The sequence below is a fragment of the Hylobates moloch genome, unplaced genomic scaffold, assembly GCF_009828535.3.
Source record: "Hylobates moloch isolate HMO894 unplaced genomic scaffold, HMol_V3 SCAFFOLD_3, whole genome shotgun sequence".
NCBI classification, from domain to species: domain Eukaryota; kingdom Metazoa; phylum Chordata; class Mammalia; order Primates; family Hylobatidae; genus Hylobates; species Hylobates moloch.
In genome coordinates this window covers 64244613-64251046 of record NW_026652278.1, presented here as the reverse complement: position 1 = coordinate 64251046, position 6434 = coordinate 64244613, and the positions used below count along the sequence as shown (strand labels likewise).

At 47.9% G+C, this 6434-nt stretch overlaps 1 pseudogene; it reads right to left on the bottom strand.

The window, feature by feature from the left end:
- Positions 1–1131: 1131 nt before the first annotated feature.
- On the bottom strand, positions 1132–6089 carry LOC116458797 (actin, cytoplasmic 1-like; annotated as a pseudogene).
- Positions 6090–6434: the final 345 nt, after the last annotated feature.

Genomic DNA, 6434 nt, shown 5'->3' with positions numbered 1-6434 from the left:
GAGTGGTGGTGCTGCCGGATAGTACTGTGTTTGCGTACAGGTCTTTGTGGATGTCAACATCACACTTCACGATGGATTTGAAGGTAGTTTTGTGGATACCACAGGATTCCACGCCCAGGAAAGAAGGCTGGAAGAGCGCCTCCACCCACTCCCAGGGAGACCAAAAGCCTTCATACGTCTGAAGCTGGGGGACAAAAAAGGGGGGCCACGATGGCTGATCATTTAAAATAAAACAAAATAAAAAAGTATAAGGGGGAGATTTTTAAAATTTTGCATTACATAATTTACATGAAAGCAATGCTATCACCTCCCCTGTGTGGACTTGAGAGTGGACTGGGCCATTCTCCTTAGACAGAAGTGGGCTGGATTTTGGGAGGGCAAGGGACTTCCTGTAACAATGCACCTCATGATATTTAGAAAGACTATTTAAAAAAGAACAATGTGGCCCGACACGGTGGCCCACGCCTGTAATCCCAGCACTTTGGGGGATGAGGCGAGCAGATCATTTGAGGTCAAGAGTTTGAGACCAGCCTGACCAACATGGTGAAACCCCGTCTCTACTAAAAAAATACAAAAAAACCTGACCAATATGGTGAAAACCCATCTCTACTAAAAACACACACACACAAAAAAAACCTGACCAACATGGTGAAACCCCGTATCTACTAAAAAAAATACAAAAAAAAAAAAATTAGCTGGGCATGGTGGCACATGCCTGTAGTCCCAGCTACCAAGAGGCTGAGGCAGGAGAATCACTTGAACCTGGGAGGTGGAGGTTGCAGCGAGCCAAGATCACTTCACTGCACTCCAGCCTGGGCAACAGAGTGAGACTCCGTCCCAAAATAAATAAATAAATAAAATAAATATTAAAAAAAGAAAAAAAAGAAGAATGTACAGTCAAAGTCCTTGGCCACATTGTAGAACTTTGGAGGATGCTCACTCCAACCGACTGCTGTCACCTTCACAGTTTCAGTTTTTAAATCCAGAGTCAAGCCAAAAACAAACACAAACACAAACACACACACACACACACAAACAAAGCCATGCCAATCTCATCTTGTTTTCTGCGCATTAGGTTTTTGTCAAGAAAGGGTATAATGCAACTAAGGAACAGTCTGCCTAGGAGCATTTTCAGTGGACAGTGGAAGGACTGGAGTCATCATATTCCTGCTTGCTCATCCATAACTGCTGGAAGGTGGACAATGAGGTCGGAATAGAGCCATGCATCCACAGAGTATGTGTACTCAGAAGGAGCAATGATCTTGATCCTCCTCATGCTGGGAGCCAGGGCAGTGATCCCCCTCTGCATCCTGCAGGGCGATGCCGGGGTACATGGTGGTGCTGCCGGATAGTACTGTGTTTGCGTACAGGTCTTTGTGGATGTCCACGTCACACTTCACGAAGGATTTGAAGGTAGTTTTGTGGATGCCACAGGATTCCACGCCCAGGAAAGAAGGCTGGAAGAGCGCCTCGGGGCAGTGGAAACGCTTGTTGCTGGTGGTGATGACCTGGCCATCTGGCAACTCATAGCTCTTCTCCCAGGAGGACCCGTGGGGGCCATCTCCTGCTCAAAGCCCAGGGCGACTTAGCACAGCTTCTCCTTGATGATGTCACACAGGATCTCTCCCTCTGCGGGTGGTGAAGCTATAGCCGCGCAATGTGAGGATCTTCATAAGGCGGTCGGTCAGGTCCTGGCCAGCGAGGTCCAGACGCAGGATGGTGTGGGGGGGGGCGTGCCCCTCATAGATGCACACCATGTGGGTGACCTGTCGCCAGAGTCCATCACGATGCCAGTGGTACGACCAGAGGTGTACAGGGACAGCATGACCTGGGTGGCCACGTGCATGGCTGGGGTGTTGAAGGTCTCAAACATAATCTAGGCCATCTTTTCATGGTTGGCCTTGGGATTCAGGGGGCCTTTGGTGAGCAGCACAGGCAGCTCATTGTAGAAGGTGTGGTGCCAGATCTTCTCCATGTCGTCCCAGTCCCAGATGACCATGCCATGCTAGATGGGGTACTTCAGGGTCAGGATGCCTCTCTTGCTCTGGGCCTCATCACCCACATTGGAGTCCTTCTGGCCCATGCCCACCATCATGCCCTGGTGTAGCGGGCGCCCCACGATGGAGGGGAAGGAGGCCCAGGGGGCACTGTCGCCTGCGAAGCTGGCCTTGCCCATGCTGGAGCCCAGTGATACCACCCTGGTGAGCTGGCGGCGCGTGTGGACCGGCTGTGAAGTGGCAAGGGCGAGGCTCTGTGCGGGTGGGGCAGATGCAGTCTTGGCGGTCTGAATTTTATCTTTTTTGTTTCTTTCTTTAAGAGATGGAGTCTCACTCTGTCACCCTGGCTGGAGTGCAGTGGCGCGATCTCTGCTCACTGCAACCTCTGCCTCCCGGGTTCTAGCAATTCTCCTGCCTCAGCCTCCCGAGTAGCTGGGATTACAGGCACGTGCCACCATGCCCAGCTAATTTTTTGTATTTTAGTAGAGACAGGGTTTCACTGTGTTGCCCAGGCTGGTCTCAAACTCCTGAGCTCAGGCAATCCACCCACCTCGGCCTCCCAAAGTGTTAGGATTACAGGCGTGAGCCACCGCGCCCAGCCAATTGAATTTTATCTTTTGAATTCAAGTTAAGTAATACAGTCAAGAAGAATAAAAGCTAAGGTTTAAGAGACTGTGGCTTAGAGATCATGTCCTCAGGGTGCCTAGCACACAAAAAGTGCTCAGTAAAAAAAGCCTCTAATGAAAACCTAGTATGTTGTCTAAGAATTTTCAAATGTTCGTTGGAAAGATAAAGATCACAATATTAAGGAAATAATAACAAAATGCTTTTAATTCTGGCTGGGCACGGTGGCTCACATCTGTAATCCTAGCAGTTTGGGAGGCCGAGGCAGGCAGATTGCCTGAGGTCAGGAGTTCAAGATCAGCCTGGCCAATATGGTGAAACCTTGTCTCTACTAAAAATACAAAAATTAGCCAGGCATGGTGGCACATGCCTGTAGTCCCAGCTACTTGGGAGGCTGAGGCACAAGAATCACTTGAACCTAGGAGGCGGAGGTTGCAGTGAGCCCAGATCATGCCACTGCCCTCCAGCCTGGAAGACAGAGTGAAATTCCATCTTAAAAACAAAGTTTATAATTCCATTACAATATGACTATTTCCAATTTTTTTACATTTCCACTAACAGGTATACCTTTTTTTTTTTTTAAAGAGATAGGATCTCACTGTGTTGCCCAGGCTGACCTCAAATCCTGGGCTCAGCCTCCTGAGTAGCTGGGACCACAGGCACATGACACCACCTCTGACTAAGTATACATTTTTATTTATTTTTATTTTATTTAATTTATTTATTTTTTTGAGACAGGGTTTTGCTGTTGCCCAGGCTGGAGTGCAGTGGTGCGATCTTGGCTCACTGCAATCTCCATCTCCCAGGTTCAAGTGATTCTCCTGCCTCAGCCTCCTAAGTAGCTGGAACAACAGGCATGCACCACCATGCCTAATTTTTTTTTTTTTGAGACAGAGTCTCGCTCTATTGCCCAGGCTGGAGTGCAGTGGCATGATCTCGGCTCACTGCAAACTCCGCCTCCTGGGTTCACACCATTCTCCTGCCTCAGCCTCCCGAGTAGCTGGGACTACAGGCGCCCGCCACCACGCCCGGCTAATTTTTTGTATTTTTAGTAGAGATGGGGTTTCACCGTATTAGCCAGGATGGTCTCGATCTCCTGCCCTCGTGATCTGCCCGCCTCGGACTCCCAAAGTGCTGGGATTACAGGCATGAGCCATGGCGCCCGGCCATGCCTGACTAATTTTTGTACTTTTAGTAGAGACAGGGTTTCACCATGTTGGCCGGACTGGGCTCGAACTCCTGACCTCAGATGATCCACCTGACTCGGTCTCCCAAAGTGCTGGGATTACAGGTTTGAGCCACCACACCCGGACTTACATTTTTATATTTTAAAATATTTATTTATTGAGAGACAGGGTCTCACTTTATCACCCAGGCTAGAGTGCAGTGGTGCAATCGTGGCTCGCTGCAACTTTTTTTTTTTTTTTTGAGATGGAGACTCGCTCTGTTGCTCAGGCTGGAGTGCAGTGGCGTGATCTCGGCTCACTGCAACCTTTGCCTCCCAGGTTCAAGTGATTTTCCTGCCTCAGCCTCCCAAGTAGCTGGGATTATAAGCGCACGCCACCACACCCAGCTAATTTTTGTATTTTTAGTAGAGACGAGGTTTCACCATGTTGGCCAGGATGGTCTTGATCTCCTGACATCTGCCCGCCTCGGCCTCCCAAAGTGCTGGGATTACAGGCGTGAGACACCGTGCCTGGCTGGCTCACTGCAGCTTCAACCTCCCAGGCTCAGGTGATCCTCCCACCTCAGCTTCCCGAGTAGCTGTGACTACAGATGCACATGACCACCCCCTGCTAAATATACATTTTTAATTGTTGAGATTAGATGTTAAATGTATATCTATAAATTAATATGTTGCTATCCTTTCTTGACATTTAGCCATGCATTTTCCATGCTTTTACATTTTATAATTACTTGTACTTGTATGCCGTAATATGTACAAATGTATATAATATTCCATTGTATTGATATAGCTATCTTTATCCCCCTTAATATAAGACCTGTTTTTTTTGTTGTTGTCATTGTTGTTTTGTTTTGAGACAGGGTCTCGCTCTGTCACCAGGCTGGAGTGCACTGATGCAATCTCGGCTCACTGCAACCTCCACCTCCCTGGTTCAAGCGATTCTCCTGCCTCAGCCTCCTGAGTAGCTGGGACTACAGGTGCCTACCACCAGGCCTGGCCAATTTTTTTTTGTATTTTTAGTACAGGCGAGGTTTCACCATGTTGGCCAGGTTGGTCTCAAATTCCTGACCTCTGGTGATCCACCCACCTCAGCCTCCCAAAGTGCTGAGATTACGGGCATGAGCCACCATGTCCGGCCCAGACCTGTTTTTTACTCCCCAGTATTTTTTATCTTCCATTACAAATAAAGATACACATTGGATATACTTGTGGGGAAAAAAAGAGCTAAGTACTTCTTAAATAAATGAATGGATATATAAATGAAGTCACGAAGTTGATTAAGGTTGAGAGGAAAATGGCTATATGAAGGAAGGCTTTTCACAGGGGGATTTGTCTTAGAATCAGTTTTCAAGAGAACTGAAGTGCTATATATCACTATCCTCAAGAAACTTCCCTCCCTTCTTTGCCTCCTCTTGATCCTCCTTGCTTTCCTTTTAAAGTCTGATGAGCAGATATTATTAAATAGCAATCATTTCATCTCAAGCTTAACATCCTAAACTCAACATGACCAAAACAAAATTCTTAATTCTAAATCCACATATCCCCCATAAAAACACGCTTTGCCTCCATACTTCCTCAACTTAACATGGTTCTTCTTTTCCCCTCATGCTCTACACTTTACCCTCTAGCATGTTCAAACACATCCAGAATTTATCCACTTTTCTCCATCCCTACTCCCTCATCCTATTCCAAACCACTTTCATCTCTCATTTGGATTAATCTTAACAGAATCTCACTTGTCTCTCTTCTTCCTCTGGTTCTTGGCTGTCCCTTCCCCCTTCCTTGCCCTAAGAGCCAGAGTAGTTTCTTAAAAATTCCAATCAGATTGGTTGGGCACGGTGGCTCACGCCTATAATCCCAGCACTTTGGGAGGCCGAGGTGGGTGGATCACAAGGTCAGGAGATCAAGACTACCCTGGCTAACATGGAAAAAATTAGCCTGGTGTGGTGGCGGGCACCTGTAGTCCCAGCCACTCGGGAGGCTGAGGCAGGAGAATGGCGTGAACCCGGGAGGCGGAGCTTGCAGTGAGCCGAGATTGCACCACTGCACTCCAGCCTGGGCCACAGAGCAAGACTCTGTCTCAAAAAAATAAAATAAAATAAATAAAAAATTCCAATCAGATCATGCTGCTTCCCTTTTTAAAATTCCATGAAGTTTCCCACTGCACATCGAATAAAATCCAAACTCCTTACCCTGATCTACAAAGCCCTCTCCATCTGTACTCCCCACTGCTGCCCCCACTCCTCACCCTTATCTGCTCCAGCCACACTGGTCTTTCTCATGCCAAACTCCTTCCTGAGCTTGTTCCAGTCTGGCTTCCCGGGAACACGCTACCTAAAGATGACTTGGCTGCTTTCTTCCCCCATTTCGTTCTCAGCTCAGTGTCACTTTCCACCTTCTCAAAGACCTTTCCAGATCAACACAGCTAAGACAGCACCCCTTCCATTGAAAGTTTACCATTTCAGGCTGGGCATGGTGGCTCACACCTGTAATCCCAGCACTTTGGGAAGCCGAGGCAGGCGGATCACTTGAGGTCAGAAGTTCAAGACCAGCCTGGCCAACGTGGTGAAACCCCGCCTCTACTAAAGATACAAAAAATCAGCCAGGTGTGGTGTTGTGCGCCTGTA